This window comes from Neovison vison, chromosome X, assembly GCF_020171115.1.
Source record: "Neovison vison isolate M4711 chromosome X, ASM_NN_V1, whole genome shotgun sequence".
In the NCBI taxonomy this organism is placed as follows: Eukaryota; Metazoa; Chordata; class Mammalia; order Carnivora; family Mustelidae; genus Neogale; species Neogale vison.
Genome location: NC_058105.1, coordinates 42,499,462 through 42,524,100, shown reverse-complemented (window position 1 = coordinate 42,524,100; position 24,639 = coordinate 42,499,462). Strand labels below are relative to the sequence as shown.

Here is a 24,639-nt window from a genome sequence, read left to right as displayed (position 1 = left end):
AGACAGGGACATTACTTATATTTGATACAATGATCCAAGCCTAAATGTGCTCACACTTCTCATAACTCAGTTTAGTGTAATTGTACTCCATTTATGGATTAAGTAACTGCCTCTTTCTCTTCCCTATGGGCATGTGATTAATTGGCATCATAGTAAAAGGCCTTCAATACAGACCTAAGCTTCAGTAGGCTCCCAGGAGCTTAGGTTTTAAATTTAGATAGCATTTACTTGGCCTTACCTCATTAAACTTAGATAAGTCAAGTTTAAAAACCAAGGCCTTTACATATCAGCAAGGGCAGGAAAAGCCTAGTCATTGCAAGAGTTTACCTTAGCATCTGTGTCAGACAGGTTCCAAATACTAGTTGACTAGCACACCTTTATGCATGAGGATGCTGCATTTTAATGCTTAGTCCCATTTTATAATAAGTGGCATGTAGAATCTTTCTGGTATCTTTTAGGATAACATTACAGGAGGTGGGGTCATTCTGACTCTATCTGCACATTAAGTTTTCACCAGTATCCACTTGTTCTACTAGTGATATTAAACATCTATGATCTTAGGCATATTCAGGTATTTGTAAAATCAATATACTGCATGTGTAGATGCATTTGTGGTTATATGAGCACAAATGTGTGCAATGATAGTGGTCTCTTCCTCCAACTCTACTAAGGACTGTACCATTCCAACAGCTTTAGTGATTCTGACCTTTTATTTAGCCTGCCTAAAGAGAAGTAGGCATTACTGCTTAAGTGGTACAATTAGGGGATGGCAGGTGGATGATTCAAGGACCTAATCACATTCTTTTTCTACTCTGAGACAGTATACTATTGTTGTTAGGAACACGGGCTCTGGAGTCACATGGCCTGTGTTTGAATCATAGAACCACAGGTTATTAAACCTTTCTGTGTTTCTGTATCCAAATCTGTAGAATGGAGATAATGGTAGTATGGCTCTCATAGGGTGGTCATGAAGATTAGATGAATTAATTCATGTAAAATGCATAGAGCAGCACCTAAACATAGGTAGCATTCAGTGTATGTCAGTTCTTCTTATTATTTTCCAAATAAAACCCAAATCCCCTTCCTTAACTTTTCACTCTTTTTTATCTTTTATCTTTTTTCTTTCTCTTTTCACCACTAGCATAATCTAAGTCACTTTCACTTTTTGCCCACATTCATTCTCAGCAGTACAAGTATAATCTTAAGACACAAATCCTATCAAGATATTCTCTTATTTAAAAGCGTCCAGTGTCTTGGAACACCAAAAAAAAAAAATTAATTAAATTAAAAAATTTTTGAAAAACAACCAGTTGAACTTCAAAAAATAAAAAATAAAAAAAAAGTAATAAAACTTTCCAGTGGCTCCCCTTCACACTAAGAATATTGCCCAAAATTCTTTCCCTGATCTACAGAGGCTTAAATGGTCTGACCCATTCTCCTTCTCAGATCTAGTATCTTATCAATCCCCTACACTTTTCTCACTGAACCTCATTTGTGCTTGCCTGCTTGCTATTAGTGAAATCACATAAATGTGTCGGCCTTACAGCCTTTGCATAAGGTATTTTCTCTGTCCAGAACAGTCTTCTCCCTGATCTTTATATGGCTTGGTTCCTTGTTATTTTGCCTTACCAGAAAGAACCACCTGGGCACTACCTACCCATCAGCCTGTTTAAATTCTTTGCATAGCACTGAGCACTCTTAGAGACACTGGTTTATTTGCTTTTAGTTTGTCTCCCCTTACCAAATTGTAATGTTCATCACAGCAGGATCCTTGAGCACCAATTCATTCATTCAATACATATTTATTGAGAGACTTCTATGTGCCAGTCAAAGTTCTAGGGATATGGGAGATACTATATTGTATAATACAGATAAAGATTATTGCCCTGTCAAAGCTTATTTTCTACTAGGTTTGGATGAGCAATAAGAAAATAAATAGTAAACTCTATTATATACCAGATGATGAAAAGCAGTATGGGAGAGTAATGAATGTACTTTGGTGGCAGTGGTGGTGGTGATGGATGTTTGTATGTTGTTATTTTAAATAAGGGTGTCAGCTCTGGGTGTTATATTCAACCAATAAATCATTGAACATTATATCAAAAACAAATGATGTACTATACCTTGGATAATTGAATTTAAATTTTAAAAGTTTCATTCTAGGGGCACCTGGGTGGCTCAGTGGGTTAAAGCCTCTGCCTATGGCTCAGGTCATGATCCCAGGGTCCTGGGATCGAGCCCCGCATTGGGCTCTCTGCTCAGCGGGGAGCCTGTTTCCTCTTCTCTCTCTGCCTGCTTCTCTGCCTGCTTGTGATCTCTGTCTGTCAAATAAATAAATAAAATCTTTAAAAAAAGTTTCATTCTACAAAGGAAAAAAAATAAGTAAATAAATAAATAAGGGTGTCAGGAAAGGCCTCACTGGCAATTGGATATTTGAGCGAAGACATGAGGGTAGAACCATCTGTATATTGGAGGGAAGATCAAGTACACATGCCCAGATATAGGATAAACATACTGTATTCAAAGAACAAGAAACTACTGTGGTTGGAGTGCTTTGAGTGAGTGGAGTGGAGTGAGGCTGGGAGTAGAAGGAGGTGAGCTCAGAGTGGGTAATTTGGGGAGGGGTGGCCAGATCATGTAGGTGCTAGTAATGATCAGGTCTGTGGATTTTCTTCTGAGTCACATGAAGTGTAAATGGCTCAATTTGAATAGAGGAGTAATATGACTTACATGTTTTAGAAGCATCAGTTGGTTTTCTGGATGGAAAATAGTAGGAGGGCAAGCATAGGAGAGAGACTAATAGGCTATTGCAATAATACAGAGTAGGAGATGATAAAGATATAGATCTGGTGGTAGCAGTGCAGATGGTGAGAAATGTTAAGGGTCCACTTATACATCTGAAGCATGGGCAACAATATTTGCTGATGGGTGGGAACGAGGGGTGTGATATAAAGAGATCAAAGTTGAGAGTCTGAGCTCTTTTTTGTTTCTCTTTGTTGTTATTGTTTTATTTTGTGTTGTTTTTTGGCCCTGAGCAAATGAAAGGATGAAGTTGCTGTTTACTATGATGAGGAAGTCTGTGAGAGTTTTCTGCGGATGGAGAAGTCATGAGTGTGGTTTTAAACATGTTCAGTTTGATACTTTTTAGGCATCAATTTAAGATACAAATTAGAGGGGCACTGGGTGGCACAGTGGGTTAAAGCTTCTGCTTTCAGCTCAGGTCATGATCCCAGGGTCCTGGGATTGAGCCCCACATCGGGCTCTCTGCTTGGCAGGGAGACTGTTTCTGCCCCCAACCCACCCCCTACCCCACCCCCTGCTGCTGCCTGCCTCTCTGCCTACTTGTGATCTCTGTCTAGCAAATAAATAAATAACATCTTTAAAAAGTATATACAATATACAAATTAGATGTTTTTGGTGCCTAGAATGGTGTCAAGTATGGGGTTGGTGCTCAATAAATAATTTTAACTGAATGGATCAATGCCCTTTAAGTTTCCTCTACTTCCTTTCAACCACAGCCACATCAGCTTACTAAGTCAGTCTACTCCCTCTTCTAGTTGGATTCTCATATTTGATGTCAAGTGAACCTTTAAAAAAATAATTTTTTTTTTACCTTTTTTCTAAGGTATCTCTACATGGTCTCAGACACTTTCTGTTTCTTGGAGATATCGGGAAAGCCCTGTTTGCTCTGGTGTCCCATCTATTGGAAAGAAAAACAGCTAGAAAGCCTATTATTAATCTTCTTGCTTCAATACTTACATTGTAAACCTACATGATCTTTTTCATTAGTCACAGAGAAGACTAATTACACTGACTAGACTAATGAACTCAGTATGCAAGTGTTCATTTAATGAGATAATCTGTTCAACTTGCCCCTGCAGTTGTTCAAATACCTCCTCAATTCAAATTTTATAGCAAAGCCAGAAAATCCCTGTAGTTCACTAGTGTTTTTTTTTTAAAGATTTATTTATTTATTTTATTTGAGAGAGAGAGATAGTGAGAGAGAGCATGAGCGAGGAGAAGGTCAGAGAGCGAAGCAGACTCCCCATGGAGCTGGGAGCCTGATGTGGGACTCGATCCCGGGACTCCAGGATCACACCCTGAGCCGAAGGCAGTCGTCCAACCAACTGAGCCACCCAGGCGTCCCTGTAGTTCACTAGTGTTAATAAATATGTATATGTATACCTATGTGGGATTATGGGCTATGGGTACATAAGTATGTACAACTTGATGTGTACACCCATATTTACAATTTGATGGAAGACAAAGCAGAACAGGGTGCTCGGACCCAGTATGGCCCTAAATGACAATGTCTCTGAAGATTATATAACAGAGATTCATAAGCCAGCACCAGCACAGACAAGTCATTATAACCGAAGGAGGGCAGAATGACCCAAGATTTCTGTCATCCTGAGTGAACTGGAGATTAAGAGAGTTAGTGACTCTTTAACAAAAGACAAATGGTTAATTCTTTTGATAGGGCAATTTTCAAATAAGTAAAAGTCTGCTGTGGTTGCTTCTTTCCCTGAAGGGCAGCTCTGGTGACTGTAGTGGCTTTGGGACAAGTTGGCAAACGATATTTCTGTCAGAGAAGAGTCCGAGTTTCAGGGTCTCTCTCTTCACTGAAAGGTTCTAGTGCAGCTGAGAGATGCAGGCTGAGAAGACTGTAAACTCCCTTTGAGACCTGCCAATTAGCACCAGTCTATAAGTCTAGAAAATGGACTTGTATCATGAAAGATGAGTCACTGGATATAACTATTTTATCTCCACAAAGAGGAATAATTAAGGGTCATCATCTTCTACTGAATATGACACTCTGTTTTGGAGAAAAGTATTTTTTTAAACCCCAGTGAGGGAGCTTTATAGCAGATGTTGTTATTGTTGTTCTTATGTGTGTGTGTAGGCAGGAATAGTATGAGATTTAAAAATTAAATTAAAAGAAGATAAGAGCTGGAAAGTAAGGAACAAATTTATTTTGAAACTGGTAAATGTGGCTGGATGGACAGTGGACACAAATGTCATGACCAGAAAAGGGCTAGAGCATTTAGTTGGACTCTGGAACAATCAGGGGTTAACAAGAATTCATTGGTCCCTAGACAATGACCAGTGGTGTGAGGGGTCCAAAACAGGAATATTTGCTCATTCATTACTCAATCAACAATCTTTTTTTTCCAAGTGCTTTTTTCTGTTGTATAATTGAAATTTTATTTTGCCTTGTGCTTGCTGGACTATATAGTTTTAGGTTGAAAATAATTTTTCCTCATACAAATTAAGGCATTACCATATCCAATTACTTTCTTATTTAGCAAATTTTTAAATTACAGCAACATACAATATTTATTTCATATAGTGAAACAACTGAAATGTTTATGAATAACATTTACCTGATATGAGATTCCCATTATATATGGCTTAGTATTTATTTTATAGCAGATTTCCTCAAGTTTCATTGTATTACTCCAGTGTTGCTAATACTTATATAATTCTCACATCTTTGTAAATAATTTTTATATTTTAGAAGTCTCTTCGGGTCTTGCCATATTCTTCATGTTTTAAAATTTCACCATGTAATTTCTAGTTATGAGTATGCACATAGATATATGCATTTGTGTGTGTGAATGCATGTGAGGATGTGCATGTCTTAGTTTGCCTTGATTAATCAGACATGACCCATTCTTCTGGAATTCACATCTCAGTGGTTGAGATGCAGACAGATGTGCAAGGAAAAAAATACAATAATAAAAAGTTAATGCTATGGAGGGTTTACCATGTAGGAGACACTGTATAAAGTGATTTTTATTTCTTACTCAAGGCATGAATGGATCCTGCCACTCGTTAGCACTTTTCACTACTTGACATGATCTCAATTCCTTATTTATATATTTATTTTCTGTCTCTAGCAACTGTATTCAATGTTCCATGAAAGCAAGCATTCTGTCTGTCTTGGTCACAGCTGCATCTGCAGGGTGTTGCACAGTGTTAAATAATTATTTTTTAGATGATTTAATGGATGAATTTTATAGGATCTTCATGTTAGCCCTGTTAGATGGCAAGTACAGAAATTATCATACCCATCCTATATATAGGGATATGAGGCTCCAGAATGGATATAGACTTGGAAATCAGAATCAAATAAAGATACTACTACTACTACTACTACTAATTATAATAATGCTTTATTGAGTGCTTACTATGTATAATTCAGTGTGCTAGTTTCCCTATATGGCTTATATTGCTGAATTTTCACAATTCTGTGAGGTAGGTATTATTATTCCCTTTTTATATGTGAGGAGTCTGAGGATCAGAGGGATAAACTGATTCGCTTAAGATCCTATAGCGAGTGTGTAATTAATTCCCTTGCGGTTTGTTTTCCTTTTTTTCTTTAAAGATTCTGTCCATTTATTTGACAGAGAGGCCCACAAGCAGGGGGAGTGGCAGAGGGAGAGGGAGAAGCAGACTCCCGCTGAGCTGGAGCTAGATGTGGGGCTCTATCCCAGGATCTTAGGATCCTGACTTGAGCAGAAGGCATACCCTTAACCTGCGTAACCGACGGAGCCACCCAGGCATCTCCCCCACCCCAATGTTTGTTTTCAAAGCCTACTCTATCTCTTCTACACCAAGGTGCTTGCCTTGGTCTCTGAGAACTGCTTGCTTGGGCTTCTGTAAGACAATGACAAATAGTGTATTTCTGACTTACTTCATTGCCATTTGGGCTCATTAGTTAAGTGTGAGTACAAAGGAAGAAACTAGAATCAAAAAAGGAAAGTTATTTGCTCAAGGTTTCAGTTTCTGGTGACAGAGCTAAGGCCAGAGCTAGGGTTCCTAATTTCCAGTTCAGTTTTCTTTGTCATAACCATTTTATTTCTTCCTTTGTCTCAGTGGCTTTGTAACGTAACCCCTCCTAGGAAGGTTTGCTTTTCAATGGGGGCTACAAATATTAAAGTTTCCTTATACGTTTGGAGGAAAGATCAGAAAATTAAAACTTGTTTCCTCATACTAGAATATGTGAAGTAAACATCTAACATGTCCTTCCTCTGGGCCAAGCACTGTGTTAGGCACAGAAGAGATGCATGAGATGTATTCCCTGCCCTCAAGCACTGTCTAGTCTAAGAGGATACAGACTAACTATAATGCCATTTCTTTTCTCAGTAAGCATTTCCAACCACAGGCATTATTTGCCACCATTTATCTCCTTCTCTTTATCACTTAGCTATTTAGCATACAGAATGTTAAAGACCAGATGATGTTAAGCTGCCTATTTTAGGACTAGTTGTAAAATTTCATTCTTTATCTTACATTTAACACAGTATCTTAATAAGAAAACCATTCACAGAGCATTTATGGAGTACTTACTCTTAGAGGGTAACTTGAGTAGGATATAAAAAGGAATGCAGCTGTGGGGCTTTGGGAAAAACCCAAGACTTAAAGTAGGAAAATTTGGGCTTGAGTCAGGGCTTTGCTATTGACAAGTTGAGTGACCTTGGATGAATCATTTAACTGTGTTGCTGGGAATATTAAATGAACTAAAAAATGGGAAAGCAGCTGGCTTCAAGAATTATCCAGTTTTTCAGTTTTTCATTAATTCAGTAGAAGACACAAAGTTATCTGCTTTTAGTGAAATAATTTTCTTTGAGCATATTGAGCATAGTGCCATAACAAGCTTCCTATTCTCTCATCCCCTACCATGTCACGAAATTTGTCTCTTGCTAAGTTTATTATTGACTTTATTGTCAATAAATCCAATGGTCACTTCTAGATCTTCATTTTATTTAACTTTTCAGCAGTTCTTTCCATTGTTGGCCACTTTGTCCTTAATACAAAGTTTTCCTTGGGTTTCTGTGATACACAATCCTCTATAAATTTCCTGTATAATGGTTCTTTCTCAATCTTGATTTTGAGAACTCCTCTATTATCTAAAAATTATATGTCCTCAAGCCTCAGTCTATACCTTCTTTTCTTCCTACCAGTCTACCTTCCCTAGGCTTCAGTTACTATCTATACATAAATATGATGCACATCTATTCATCTTTAGCCCAGCTCTCCTGGGCTCAGACCCACATAGTCAATTACTTTACCAACATCTGCATCTGGATACCTATATTTTCTAAGCATCTTAAACTCAATATGTCACAAGACGAATTCACCAACTAACCTCCTCTCTGCAACCCATCCCACTACTCCTCACGTTTTCCCTCTTTCAATAAACACCCATTTGTTTAAGCCAGAAACCTACACCTCACCCTTGACAGTACACTTCTCCATCCCTTCCCAACCTAATCCATCAACAAGTTCTGTTTTTATACCAAAATATATGTTGTCTATGTTAAATTCTCTTAATCTTCTCTACTATCACCCTTGCCTAAGCCTCAAGACACTAAGCTTATAGTGTCAGTGCTAGAACACTGAAACATTCTCTTAACAAAATCCAGCATATGTACTCTTCCTTCCAACTCCAAGTCCATTTGCCTGAATGATCTTTCACAAATATAAATTAGATATTTCATGTCCTATTTTAAAACTCTAAGGACCTATTGCCCTTAGAAAAATGCTCCTGAATCATAACGATACTCTATAAGGCCCATCATAACCTGACCTATGTCCATTTCTCCAGCATTATCTTGTACCTTTCTCCCTTTGCTTTTCTCTTCTCTCTCTATGAACATAGCGGACTTCCTATTTTGGTGCCTTCATGCATGCTCTTTCTCTTTCTCCTTTTCCACATGTCAACTTTTAGTTTATTTTTTTTTATTTTTTCTTCAACTTTCAGTTTAAATATCACTTCCACTAGAAAACCACCCCTGACTAACCCTTGCCCCCAGCCTGCGTTAGTCCACCTATTTTGTATTCCATAAAATCCTGCACTTTACTTTTTTCCTACTCAGCATCCATTGCTTTACTTTTTCAGTGTTTTTCCTCCACATTTTACTCTAAGTTCTATGAAGGCAGGAACTGTGTCTCCCTTATTCATCAAACACAATGCCTAGCATATAAGCAGATACTTGTTAAAATGAACATACACAAATGTTCATAGGAATATCATTCACAATAGCCAAAAAGTAGAAACAATGCACATACCCATCATGTGATGAATGGATAAGCAAATATAGCATATCCATACCATGAAATATTATTTAGGCATAAAAAAGAATAAATTATTGATTCATACTACAGCACAAGTGAACCTTGAAAACACTAATAATCCAAAGAAGCCAGTCACAAAAAAATCACACACTGTATGATTCTATTTAATGAGAAATATCCAAAAAAGGCAAGTCAATCTAGAGACAGAAAATAAATTAGTGGTTGCCAGAAGCTGGGAAAAAGAGGGAATGGGGAGGGACTGCTAACTTTTTGAGGTGATGAAAATACTCAAAAATTAGATAGTGGTGATGGATGCACAAGTCTGTGCATATAGGTATACCTAGGAGATATTGCGGGTTCAGTTCTAGACCATTACAGTAAGGTGAATATTGTAATAGAGCAAATCAAATAAATTTTTTTGTTTTCCCAGTGCATATAAAAGTTATGTTTATACTATACTGTAGTCTATTAAGTGCAAAATAGCATTTTGTTTCAAAAACAATGTACATACTTTAATTAAAAATACTTTATTGCTAAAAAATGCTATGCTGTCACCTAAGCTTTCAGCAACTTTTATTCATTGATCACAGATTGCCACAACAAATATAATGTAAGAGTGAAAAAGTTTGAAATACTGCAAGAATTGCCAAAATGTGACAGAGATATAGAATGAGCAAATGCTCTTGGAAATAATAGCACTGATATTCTTCCTTCATGTAGGGTTGCCACATACTTTCAATTTATTAAAAAAAAAAAACACAATGTCCATGAAGCTCAACAAAGCAAAGTGCAATAAAATGAGGTACATCTGTATAACAAGAAAGCACTAAATCACACAGGTTATGTGAGTAGACTTACGGTATGTAAATTATATCCTGTAAGGTACATATCAATGTGAAACTGTAAACACTGTAAGCTAATACTGCATGACTTTTAATTTACTGGGGGGTAAAGAAACAGGAAATAGTAAAGCTTCATCTTACAAATTACACACACCCATTTCATACCTCTGTTTTTAACTCCTCAGGCTTCTATAAGACAATGCCAAGACTTGGCAACTGGGAGAGGATGCATAGAGTCCTAAATTTGGAAGGGACCTCAGAGACTATGTAATTCTACTGCCTCATTCTACCTATGAGAAAATGGAGGAAGCAGAGGGAAATTGACTCACCAAGTTCACACAGCAAATTAGTAACCAAATCTGCACTAAATCCCTTGTCTCCCAAGTCTCATTTTGGGGTTCTTTCCATTTTACCCACCCAAGTCAGCCTTCTTAAGAGCTTTTCCACAACAACTTCAGTTTACAAATTATTGTTCACTCCTATCTGCAAGCGAGGCTGAGTAATGTAGTTTCTGTTAACGAGGAAAGAGGGAATGGATTTGGGGGAGGCAACTTGTAGTTTCTGCCGCAGATTCTTGTGATAATTTTGAATAGGCCAATATTGAGATCTGAAAGAATCCAGTGTTCTCTGAGGTTACCTCTGAAGTCAACATCAATGTTTCCAGTAGAGTGTGAATACAATAGTCACACATTGAACCCCTTTCCTGATAAACATCTCTAGCCCCAGTCCACAGATTCAGCAGTTCCTGAGTAAATTGCATTTGGCAGGGACTGGCTGCAAGGCCCCACTGGTTCAAATGAATGCAACTTTGCTTTAGAAACAAATCAAGGCAGCACTCACTACCCTGACCTAAAGAAACAGAATGTAAAAGACCCTTTTTGAATGCAAATTGCAGCCTGGAATGTAAAAATGCTGGGTGACTTGTTAGTGTCTATTTCATTTTTTTTCCCAATTTATTTATTTTTAGAAAAACAGTATTCATTATTTTTTTTTAAAGAAAGGCTCAAAATGTTTTCTTACCTGTTCCTCTTTGCTACATCTAATTATGGCAATTTAAGAGAAAGGGTTGACTAGAGTGGATAATATTCATATTAAAATTATTTTAGAGTATAAGAAAAATTGCAGGAATTTAAATATTTTTAATCATTCACTTTACTCTTGACGGCAGTAGTTGTTTTAATAAGATGTGATTGACAACATTTTCCACATTTTTTTTCTGTTTGTATTCTCTATTTGTTGGAAACAGCCTCTCTAAAGTAAAAGTGTATCAGGGAGGTCTAGGTTGCAGATGGTATAGTGTTCTCTTTTAGAGTTAGCAACAACTCTCCCCCAAGGAAATCAGTGTTAATGGTGCTGAAAATACCTGGGAGCTTGAAGTCCAGAGGACAAAAAGAAAAGGGCTGCTAGTTCTTGTCTATACACACGGTGTCTTTATTAAGAAACCGGGTCTGCAGAATCCTTTTTACTTTCTTGACTTAATTTCATATCAACCCCAAGAGTCATGTAATGTTGTCCATTTGCTGGAAAGAGCATGCAATGGCAACAATTCCTCCAGATAAGTTAATTATCTGCTTTGAAGAATGCTTCAAGTGCCTTGATCTACTAATGATATTAGATAGCACGGGTCGTTCTGAGGCATTTTAATGAGTACCCATGCAGCAACGACAGTCTTCAGCAAAGTATTTCTGACTTCTAATTAACTTAGAAAGTTTTCTTGGGCATTTTTTTTTTTTTGGTTGTTGTTGTTTTGAAACGGAGAATGAACGAAGGAAATTATATGGTAGGTAGCTAATGTATTCTTTCTGAATCTCTCTCTAGATGACATAAATTAATGGCTGGCCTCATTTTTCATGCTCCTATGCATGAAAAGAAAGAAATCAAGACAGTGATGCTATTTAACTATTATAGGAAGAATTCATTTTTGATCAAAATTATCTAGAGCTTTCCAGCTCTGGCATCCATGTACTTTACTCAGCCACCTCTTGGGTCAACAAACGAACTCAGGCTCTGCCAAATAGCACTGTTGAAATTTTAGTGATTCTGGCCCCAAATCTTACTGTGTGTATCCATTGCATTGAAGGGACACCCTTTTCTGAAGCATAAGAAATTCTATTACCCAGCAGCTTGGGACAAGTTAAATTAGTCTGTAGACAATTTAACTACCGGAGCACTTGCCTCTAGGAAAACCATTAATTTTGTTTAAAGTGACTATATTGCTGTCATTGGGGACTTTCCAAATTTCTTTGTTGCCACAGAGTCTTGCTTAAAGAGAAGTATGTTGATTGATTAAATGCTTTTTTTTTTGCTCCTTTTCCACCAAAAAGATCACCCACACAAATATGCAAATATGTACAGATATTTAGCTAAATTTTGATTGAGCTTTTCATGGGTTTTCTGGACAATTAAAGTAGGGCTTGTATAGGTCAAAAAGAGAAAGAAAACTCTGGAACTGGGTTTGCACTATGGTGTGCACTAATTAAAATGCCTCACATAAAGACATTTTATAAAAAAGTGAACAGAAAGGTACTTGGGGAAGGGGCACCTGGCTGATGCAGTCAGTTATGTATCTGACTATTGGTTTCAGCTCACGCTGTGATCTCAGAATCGTGAGATCGAGACCCATATTGGGGCTCTGTGCTCAGTACTGAGTCTGCTTAAGGTTCTCTCTCCCTCTGCCTCTGCCCCTCCCCTCTGCTCACTCTCTCTCTCTCAAACAAATAAATAAATCTTAAAAAGTAAAGGTATTTAGGAACTACATTTGGTGAAATGTAATGTGTGTAGTTTATTAGTCAAAAGTGCAACTTCATGGAATATATATCAATTTACATTTCTAAATTTTTGTGTCAGCTTGCATTTTTTTGTGACTGTGAAGCCCTCAAAGCCACACAAGTCTGTGTGGGTCAAGTCCTATATCCTCACTCTACAGGGTGAGTCACAGATGCAAGAATCTTCTGCATCCAAAGTTGTTACAAAGGAAATAGATTATATAGATTAATTCTGCTTGTAGCTTTATAGATGCCCTTCAGGACAGCAAGTTATTCCTTGAGGGAATTATGCATTCCCTCTAAAGCAATTGTATTATCAGTTAAAGGGCCGTATTGGTTTGAGTCCTACATTAGAAGTGGCTTTTAAAAGATTGCTAGGCCTGCTTAACAGGTAAATAAAAGAAAAAGACAAGTCTACACAGATCTCGCTTGTGGTAACCCACCAAGGCAAACATTTTGACAGAAAACCTTGAATCTATTGCAATTGAGACATGGGCAAATGGGCAAGAATGGAACCAAATCTTTTTTTGTTTTTCTTTTTTGACACCAAATTTTTACATAGATCTCAGAACTCTATTAGCGATGCATTCTCCAGGGTCTGACTACCAGCAAACAGGAAATGAGTCTATCTACCTTGAAGGAGTATGAGCGATTCCCCTGGGGAGTTTCATTAAAGGTAGTAGTGTTGCTGTTGAGTGCTACTATTGGCCTGTCTTCTGTGTAGATCATGCTAAGTGGGAATGACATTATTCTCCTAGCCTCTCTCCTCTCTTTCTCTATCATAAATAATGGCATGATGAGGTCTTGGGTATTCTCCTATAGATAAAGGTCAGTGTGTGTGTGTGTGTGTGTGTGTGTGTGTGTGTGTGTTGGGTGTAAAAAGAGATTTGGAGGTGAGAGAATCTAGCCAAATTTATGAATACGTTAACCAAGAGCTCATGTGTAGCAAAATGAGTTTCTCTGTGTTGTTAGTTTTCCAGCAATACATTCTCATTCACTCTGCCTCTCAGTGAGCCTTTTCACGGTGGAACATTGTGCCTCCACTGACTGGAATCTTGCTTTGAATTCCAGCTATGCTTTTGCCTCCCTACCACTTCTCTTTCAATCTGTATCTACCTTCCCTGAATCCTCTCTGACACTCAGCTTATTGCAGTTTATATATGAAAATGAAAACTAACCAATTTTCCCCATTTGTTATTATTGTTGCTTGTTTCTTTCTTCATATTCTGACTTCAGATTTGAGGAGTCGTTATTGATTATTCATAATAATTGTAAGGCACACAAATGCAGTTAATTCAAAGCATGATATGGGAAGAATGAGGGTTTTAGAATCAAAGAGACCTAGATCCCAGTCCTATCCCTATCGTTTATTAGTTACCTTATTTGAGGCACTTTACTTAACTTCTCTTAGCCTCAGTGTTTTCCTCCAAAAATGGGATTTTTTAAACAGATTTTATTTATTTGAGACAGAGAGAGAGAGAGTGCAAAAGCAGGGCAGAGAGGCAGAGAGAAAGGGAGAAAGACTCAGAGCTAAGCAGGGATCCAGATATGAGACTCGATCCAGGACCCTGAAATCACGACCTGAGCTGAAGGCAGATGCTAATTGACTGAGCCACCTAGGCACCCCAAGAAAATGGGATTAATAAGAGTATTTATTGTTGCAGTTTTAGGATTGAAAATCATTCCCCTTTCCATATCCTGAGTTCCATATTCTATATTCCACTCTTTGAGTTAGGCAAATGGAAATAAAAATGTCAATCTCACTATTAATAAAGTTGATTTAAATTTGAAACTAATTATTGCAAATAATTTCCTATCCTATACATTGAATTAAACTTACACAACCAGGCAGTGACAGGCAGAACTGGACAAAAACAGTCCTTCCCCACAAGGGTAAACCCTTCCCCAAAGCTTTCCTAATGGTTGAACTGGGACTGACGAAAGACTGGAAACTCAGAAATGAATGATTTGTACTTTCCCAGTCCCTTCTTTCAATCTTGCCAAGCAGATATTCTTCTTCCCTTAGACAGGAGTGAGGAGGGGTGGAGAAAGGTCAGAATTGTTCCTTCTCTACCTCTTGTCCTAGGAAATATAATTCCTCTCTGCAGTAATTTGAGCAGTGAACCATTTCTTTTTAACAGCTAGGATTATTGGGAAGATTAAATGAGAAACTGCATGTCTGGTATCTTACACAGTGTCTGGCAAAATTGGGATCGAAATCCAGTTCTATTGGTTCACCAGGTGGTTTTGGGCAAAACTTTCTGAACTTCCAATTTTTAACCTGTAAAATGAAGATAATAATAACTAGCTTGCACAATGTAAAAATTAGAAAAAATATATGTGAAGAGTTTGGTATATGTGGACACAGTAAATGACAATGATTATCATTACACAGTTATATAAATTTGTTTGTAGAATGTGTCCCACAATTTTTTCCACAGCAGATTGATGTTTCTGGATATAGTTGGCATTTGCTTATATGGCCTGGCAGCCACAGTACTCATGCTTACCAATGTAACTAGTCAAGGGGGTGGTGGGTCTGAAAGAAGCTGAGAAATAAGTCCAGGAACCAAGAAAAGAATGCTGGGAAGGCAAGAATTTTTGTGACTTCGTCATACAGCAACAAACCTACATATTAATATTTGAGGTGACTGAAGCATGAAGTGCCCTTTTTTAATTTAATTATACTTTCGAAGATTGAGAAAAATTGCCCAAAACACCTTTTCCAATATAGAACTAATTTTTTGTAGGAATTTAGAGTTATAGAGCAAGGGCTTTAACACATTTTACTCTTTCTCAGGATCATAAAAGATCTTTCTTTTAAAGATTTATTTATTTTAGAGAGAGAGAGAGAGAGCATACAAGTGGAGGGAGGGGTAGAGAGAGAGAGAATCCTTAAGCAGGCTCCCTGTAGAACATGGAGCCAGATGCAGGGTTCCCTCAGTCCCAGGACCCTGAGATCATGATCTGAGCCAAAAGCAAGAGTTGGTCACTCAACTAAATGAGACACCCAGGCACCCCAGAGTCATAAAACATCTTTTATCTGAGGCCCTGGTCCTTCTTGGTTGATTTAACATTGCTGACAAATGTGTCTATAGGACAACTTAAGTTTCACCTAGGTCCAGAAAATGATTGTCAAGATATTTCGGAAAATTCCTTGTAAAAAATTAAGTTTTCCCTAGATAGTGATTTGGTATAATGGCATCTTCTTTAAACAATCACTTGCAACTATTTTAGACCTTCTGGTTTGGTGAGCTTATTACTATCACGCTTCATTTCTGTGTTTCTCTGGTGTACCTTACACATCACAATCACAATTTAGAATATTTTATTCTAAATAAGTAAGAGCTTATTTTTTTTAAAGAATATGGTACTTTTTGTTATAAATTAAGTACAAATGTGAAAATTCAGTGTCTGAGAGTCAAAACTGCATTGTTCAGTTGTTTGTGGGAAATCAGTGGGTTTGATTAGGGGTCAGGTGGGAAAAATGATATAGGAGAGAGAATGCAATATTTTGTTTTAGGGTTTTGGGGTCAATTTTTTATAGGCGAGTCTCTAGAAACTGCTTTCCTAGCATCTTTTTTCTAATGGATTTAACCCTTAAAAAGAACAAGTTAACCTTCCCATAGTTGACACAGTTAGGCAGTCAAAGCAGGACGGAATGGGCTCAGGGCTTGAGACTGTACCATTCATTCCAAACAGCTTACATGGCTTACAAGAGGGACTGATAGAGAGTAACTCAGCCACACTACTGGATAAACAAGGTAAAGTTTAAAATTTTTTCTTGAGATTATTAATATAATATAGGCACATGAAGTAAATGACCCACTTTCTACCTTGCAGAACTGTGCAAAGTAAAGACAGAAATAAACTCCATTTTTGAACTGTATCTATTAGTTGTTGCCTGACAGTCTTAAAGTCAATATTGGACCAGTAAACCTCAGCAAATATTCAAATGAATATTCCAAAATAGTTGTGGAAAGTAACTAAATTCTCACCTCAGTGTAGAGAATAAAATAGTCTATGAGTACTGTGACTGATTCAATAAAATATTTGAGATGGCATTATCCAACAATTTAAATGAGGCCTTTGGTGATCTGGAAATAAAAAATCACTAGATGAGTTATTGTCTGTTATCACCAAAGGTCAGGGCCATTATCCCCAGTAGCTGAAGGAAGGTAATGGTGGCAAAGTGCCTCTGGCACTGTGGCTGGTGAGATGATAGGAGAGGACAGCCCCAGGCAGCTACTGTTCTGTTTTCTTGTCTCTGAAGCAGTTGGTAACACCAGTTAACACACTTAACTCTATTAACAAATGTGCCAAGTAAACTGAAACCAATTTGTATTAGGAGTAAATTTGCATCACAAAGGTGGCTCACTTGAATGGTCTAAGCTGACCAGCCTTTTAGCTACTATAGCTCTGAGAGTTACTTTAGGAATGCCAAATTAACTATAAAAAGGAAAGGAGAGGAGAGGAGAGGGGACTGGAGGGGCTGGGAGGGGAGAGGAAAGAGAAAAGGAAAGGGAAAAGGAAAGAAAAAAGACAATAATGCTCTACAGTGGCCTAAAATTTCCAAAGATTTATATGCAATTTCTGTTGTTCTTCTGAAATACATTGTTTTTCATTCCTCTAGATTTGGTGTTTAAATGATAGCTGAATATACCTGTTTGGAGAAGCTCGTATACGGAGAGCTATTTCCCAGTGAGCAGAGATGTGTGAGCATATTACAAAATGTCCATTGTGTGTAATAGTACAAAAAATTATTTTGGGGTACTCTAGTGGGGGGGACCAAATGTGGGGCATCCCAATTGGATGGGGGCTGGCAGCTCAGGAGGTGAAAGAATTCACCCAAGGCAGAACAAAAGAGATAACGTAGGGGTGCCTGGGTGGTTCAGTGGGTTAAGCATCTGCCTTTGGCTCAGATCATGATCCCAGAGTCCTGGGACCAAGCTCAGCAGGGAGCCTGCTTCTCCCTCTGCCTGATGCTCCCCCTGCTTGTGCTTGCTCTTTCTGATAAGTAAAAAAAAAATCTTTTAGAGAGAGAGAGAGAGAGTTTTACTGAATACTCTGCAAGGGAGTGGTAGGCAGGACTGCAAAGGAGACACTGTGACAACATAGGGGTGAGGGGCCACAGTTATAGAGTTGAGTGAGGGCTTATGGGGAAGTATAGAATTTTCCCTTTTTTGGTAATCTTAGAAACTGTGTCTTGTTGTAATTGGTCAGTTAGGGCCTCTGGCTGTGTTGAAATTTGTCACTTAATGACCCTGTTTGCATTTAGCTCCGTGGTTACTGTGGGACATTTTGCCCTGCTCAAGTTTCCATTGCTCAAGCCTGTTGCCTCAAAGTGGGGGCTACAAATATGGCACAGAACCCTAATAAAAATGAGATGTAGAGGCACCTGGGTGGTTCAGTGGGTTAAGCCTCTGCCTTCAGCTCAGGTCATGATCCCAGCCTGGGCCTGGGATTGAGCCCTGCATTGGGCTCTCTGCTTAGCAGGGAGCCTGCTTCCTCCTCCCTCTCTCTCTACCTGCCTCTCTGCCTACTCATGATCTCTGTCTGTCAAATAAATAAATAAAATCTTTTTAAAAATGTTTAAAAATGAGATGTAAAATCTGAAATGGGTGGGTGTTTCTTCATTGTTATCTGCAACTATGTAAATTTTAATTTCATGCTTTGAAAGGTGAGTTACTGTTTGCAAAGCCAGTGTCTTGGGGACAGGCCTTATGGATGTTAGTCTTGCAGAGAAACCAAGCTCAGCACAGTTTTTATATTTCATAGGGCCCACTTTGACCTGTGATCTAGCCAAGTATTTAGATACAAGCTCTGTCATAACAGGATTCTGTTGTGTTTTACACAGTTCAGTAAATCAACTTGAACACCTATGTCTCATGTTAGAAAGAATTTAAGTCAGGTTTAAAAGAAATGAGGAAGCCAGCAAGAATGATTTGAATACAAAGTGAGGTATATCGTTACCGTCTTAGAGGTCATTTGATCACAAGGAACAGAAACCCTTACAAGCTGAGCTAAGTAAAGGAAAATGCATTTTAAGGGTAAAGGAACTCTCATGGAACCTCATCTCACTGGGGATTAGAAACTGTCAAGCAGCTCATCTATCTATCTCTTGTTCTGTAGCCACACAATCTGTCATCTCTGCTTCTTTCGGCCATCCTGCCTTCTGCATAATGGCTTCCTCCATTTGGTTCTTAATTTTGACTTCCCCATACCTCCTGCTCATCTGGGGCTTTCGGTTGTTGTTGCACCTATTTTGCCTTCAAATGTTTTTGACCTTATGCTTCCAGTGCCCGATAACTTCTGACCTATTTTGTCTTTGTTTTGCTTTGTTCGCATTCTTAAGAGAACTGGATTGGCTTTTGCCAGTCAGTGAATTAACTCATTCCCAAGCTTATGTGTCCAACTAGGCAGTGTTGAGGGTGGGAAAAGGTGGTGACGAGAATGTACAGGTTTGAGCAATGCAGCTTAACCAAATGGGTTCATTGGGTACTGCAGACAAATTGAATAATGTGTCTTATGCAGCCATTATTGTAATGATGATAATGATGGCTATAGTAAATTAAATTACTATAGTAATTAAATCAGCTACATTTATGGAGCTCTTTTCAAGCATATTACATACACTGTTATTTAATCTTCACAACAACCTTATAAAGGAGATTATATTATTCCAGTTTTTACTGACAGGAAAATTTAGGCACAGAGAAGTTAAGTGATATGTGCAAGGTCACAAGGCTAGTGAGTGGTTGGGCAAGACTCAAACATTGACAGTCTGAAACCAGAGGCTCTGTTTTTTTTTTTTTTAAGATTTTATTTATTTACTTGACACAGAGAGAGAGAGATCAAAAGTAGGCAGAGAGGCAGGCAGAGAGAGAGGAGGAAGCAGGCTCCCCACTGAACAGAGAGCTCAGTGTGAGGCTCCATGCCAGGACCCTGGGATCACAACCTGAGCCAAAGGCAGAAGCTTAACCCACTGAGCCACCCAGGCTCCCCAGCTCTGCTTTTCTTAACTACTATGCCCTTAACTCCTGAACTAATGATTCTGAACCAGTCATCATTAATTTGTAAAGTGTGGGCTCCGAAGTAGCTTCTTTGCAAAGAAAAAGTAAAATTCATTTTAACCAGCAAAGTCTTTATCATCTATCTGTCATTAACATAGATATAGACATGTGTATAGATAGAGATAGATAGAAAGATAGATGATAGATAGAGAGAGAGATAAAGATATCAATTCCTGACATAAGGAGAAAGGCATTAGGACTTTAAGAAATATGTGTGTCTATGTAGGGGAAAGAGAAGAAGTCCTCTCATTTGAGTAATTCTAGTGCTTTCAGGTAAATGAAATAACCTTTAAATATTTGTGATCAGAGCATTACCCATTGGTCTCTTTGCCTTAAAATTTATTTGAATTCAAATTAAGTCTGCCTTTTAGTAAGATCCAGCATTTTGGAGTGAAAGCTAAAGCTGGTGTGTGTGATGTTACTGTCCTCTTCCCGACCTACCATTATATTGCTCTTCTGGGAATCCAGTTAAATTACAGCTGCTGATATATTGTGGACTGTGGATCTAAATTCTGGCTTTGACCAAGTCAAGGGCTGGTTTCTTTGGGCAGTATTTCACCTCCTGTTTTATCTGTGCTGTCACCTAAATTTAGCACTTAGACTATACTCCCCTATATCTGCAGAAGTTTTAAATTATTTTCTAGTGATGCATACCGTGTCCATGCAGAGTTGCATTTGACAGATTTGCAGTAAAATTTTGGAGCTCTCCAACTTCTTTTTTAGTAAATTAGATCAGTAGCTCCCATGGATTTGACTGTGGAATGGGTTGTAAGGTGATGTGTTTCCTACAAAACTGATTGAGTTCTCTTCGGGGTTTTTTTTTTTTTTTTTTTGGCCCTGCTGTGCATTTTACCATTTGGCAGACCAGCTTCTTGAAAGCAAAAGATAGGTGCTCTCTCCTGGATCTTAGGGGGTGTCAAATGCCTGGTGCATTAAGACCCTTCCCCCTAATTGCAGGAATGAGGGCTGTGTGCAGAGCGGAAATAGTGCTCTAAATTGAGGGATCTTGAATAAGACATAAATCCAAATTCCACACCTTTTTTATATGGGCTTCAAGAAGCATCAGCTGTAATTGGTAGAACAGCCTGACCTATTAATCCATAGATAAAAATGATTCAATTAAAGTGAAATATAAATATTGAAGGTAACATAAAACCAAATGAGGCACATCACAGAATTTATGTGCAAATAAATTCACTGAATAAAAATTATCCAGTACATACAAAGTCCATATGCTGTCTTGGTAATGCTATAATTAAGTCAGAGAGTCATGTCATACTGGCCTTTTCCATCTGCTCTGTGATCTGTTAAGGGACCCATTCAAACAGAATGACAGCTGACCTCAAAATGATACATTCTGCTGCTGCCCATTTTAATAGGGCTGTTGGTTATGCACATTTTGTCTTCATTTGCACTGGGCGTTGAGCGGTTTTCCATTACATCAAGTAAAATGGAGCATCTGGTTTTCTATTAAATGGTTCCTCTAAACTGCTGTTTTATTTTCTGAATAAATTATTTTTTCAGTTTTCACAAGCGATAGATGGTCTTGGAGGATTTAAAAAATGTTGTTCCATAAATTCGAGTGGTATTACAAAGAGACAGTGATTAACAAAAGAGGCAACTCATCTCTTTTTCTTCTTAGTTATTGTTATCTGATCAAAGCAGGGGGGTTAATATTTGGAGCCTCAATGTTGTATGTATGTAACTCGCATGAAAGACATATGAATGAGGAAACAATATTTATAATACTAATTGATTTCATTTATTTTGCTTCTCTTGTGCATGCCTCACTGTCATTCTTGCCATTATCTTAATGTTGTTGTTTCTAATAATACTCAGAAAAGTCATTTTCTGAGGCAGGGGATCTGGAACACAGATGTGTCAGGTGTAAAGGCTCTCATCCTCAGAGACATTCAAATTGGCTAAAGGAAACCCCACTGAATGGTGCAGCTGAAGATCCAGCATTTGTCCATCTGTTTGTATCCAGTTTACCTTGTGATAGTCTATTTAATTTCTGGTCCCCGGAGTGTCTCTATTTCATCAGTACATACATTTTTTTCTATTGGAACTGCACAAGAAGAGAATTGGCAACCCTTGGAATCAGGGTGACCTTTAGAAAATTAGGTATTTTGTTTTGTTTTGAACAAACAATTCAAGTTCTAACAAGAACTTTTTATTGAACAAACTTGAATTGTTTTGAATTTTGAATTGTTTTGAACAAACAATTCAAGTTCTAACAAGATCAATGTCTCAAGTTATTAGGGGGCATTTTTAGTAAAAGGCGAAAGATTTATGCGATCTGAAGAGAAACCAGAGTGGGGGGGCATTTTTAAATGTCTCCTCTTTGGGTTTGGAGGTAAAAAGAAAGAAAGAAATGACACTAGTATAATATAATAGATAGTGCTTGGAAAACTGAAGTTTAAAATATACACCAATTGAAAAACTTCTTAAATAAAATCTGAGCCAAAGCCAGGGACAGGCAGTATCCATGGAGTGAATCAGACAAACTCACATAAGCGGCTAGAGAATTATGAAAATATAATAATCAGGCAAATACCCATTGCTGCCTGGGGAAGTGTGACCTTGGCATAGTAGCTTCTCAACCAAATCAGAGAACCTAATCTGCCAATGTGAAAAATGTCACATTATACATGGGATATTACTTATAAATAAAAATCCAAATGGAATTTCCTAGAAAATGTATTTGAGTGTGTCTACAAGAAGCAGGAATCACATTCATTCATTTTTGCAATCAGGAAACATTTGCCTAGTATCTAACAGGTTCCTGGCATTGTTTTAGGTTCAGGGGATGTGCTAGTGGAAAAAAAAACCCAAAAAACAACAGTCTGTATTGTCATAAAGCTAACATTTCAGTTGGGGAAAGGCAGACATAAACAAATAAAACTGTTATCTGTTCTGTACAATACAAAGAACCTATCAGTTGGTCTTTAATTTGCATGTTGCTTCAAATATAAATATTAATGATGCTTTCCTGAAATTCCAAACTTTATACCTAAAAACATCCTAATGAGCAAAATGAAATGGAACATACTCATTTTAATGAAATCATGTTCATGTTAGCTATTCACTTTGAAAATTTTCCTTTTGTTTTGCCCAAGTCCATATAGTACTTGATTATAGTGCTGGGAGAAGAATACAGGATTATATTCTGCTAAGGCACTTATACCTAAGTATTTATATCCTGGTTGAGACAAACAGCAATTTCTAAACAAAACAAAACAAAACAAAAACCAAGAATAAAAACAAGAGAATGAGCCAGAGAAAGAAGGGGGAGGGGGTTGGGAAAACTTTATTCCTTGAGATTTAAGGATTTATTTTTACATTGGGACAATCTCCAAGTAGCAGAGTTTAGTTGGTGGGAACCCCATGTTAGGATGGCATCACAGTTTAAGATTCAGTCTTTGTTTGAACTAGATCTATTCCATATTCTTACCCCAACCAGTCATCAAATGCAAACCACAAATTACAAGCAGGTGCATATATTCCCCACAACTGGAAAAAAAATGGATGAAACATGTCCTCATTCTGTATGATCAGCAACACATGGGAATAATTGGTAGATTATCTGAGATTTAGTTGGTGAATTAGAACCATGAAACCTGCCAGACCTTTCAGAACAAAGAGAATATGAAATGGGATATATTTGTGGGTGGTAATGGCTATAGCAGTATGGAGGATTGACTATTTATTTATTTATTTAATTTGAGTAAGGAAAATAATTATTTGAATACATATTTAAACATTCAACCTATATATGCTGGTATGTAAGTGAACCAGGATTTTTCTTTCTTTCAGTGATCTTGAGACAGGGCTACAGGTATCAAACTTCTCATTTTATCCCCCTCTATGCTTCTCAAAACCAACAGGCTTTTAAACAAAGACCTTCCATAACTAATCAAACGTATCTGTTTCTGGGCATCTCCAAGATGATTTAAAGATAAGTAGCCTCAAACCTGGCTTGGTTCAGTGCTATAATCACTTATGGCTCCTTTTGGAGATAGCAAATTCTCATCAACCTTGCTCCTATTAATTATGTATCTAAACGTAGCATCATCAGGATAATTTAAAGGTTTTTTTAAAAAAAAAACACCTTGTTTTTATTTATTTTTTTTAAAAGATTTTATTTATTTATTTCACAGAAATCACAAGTAGGCAGAGAGGCAGGCAGAGAGAGGGGGAGAAGCAGGCTCCCTGCTGAGCAGAGAGCCGGATGGAGATTGATGTGGGGCTTGATCCCAGGACCCTGGGATCATGACCTGAGCCGAAGGCAGAGGCTTTAACCCACTGAGCCACCCAGGTGCCCCTAATTTAAAGTTTTTTAAGGCACAACCTGGACTTTCCATCATTTGGCTCATAACAGCCGGGGCACTCTCCTTAAGTGCTTAAGTAGTCATTATTCCTCCCTGAACTACAAAGCCTTTATGCTGCCAATAGTCCATCCTGCCCTTCTGGTGTCTTTCACCATGTTACCTTTAAAACAGTGATTTTTAAATTTTGTAGTGAGTGGTTGGGGGAGGTAGAGTAGGTCATAGGTCATTTTTGAGGATCTGGAGAAAACTGAACTCTTCCTACAGGAAAAAAATACACATGCACACTGGCTTTAAGTACATTTTCAGGGAAATTAGACTTTTGAAGCCCATCATCCATAGACCTCAAATTATAAGGTCTCATGGTAAAGATTATATGATTCATAAATTTATTTATTTGAGATAAAGACCACCTCTGCCTAATTATAGACTTATTTATATTATCATATCTTTAAAAAAACTATTTTATTAAAAGAAGGTATGTCTATTTGTTTTTCTCCTTTTTGAATTTTTTTTGAAATTTTTTACCTGCTTCAAAAGACTTGTTTGT

The 24,639-nt window shown here is 37.7% G+C and overlaps 1 protein-coding gene across 1 annotated transcript in view; it reads left to right on the top strand.

Moving 5' to 3' along the window:
* The window catches only part of IL1RAPL2 (interleukin 1 receptor accessory protein like 2), a 1,343,934-nt gene that overhangs the window by 575,013 nt on the left and 744,282 nt on the right, over positions 1-24,639 (top strand). The window lies entirely within an intron of this gene.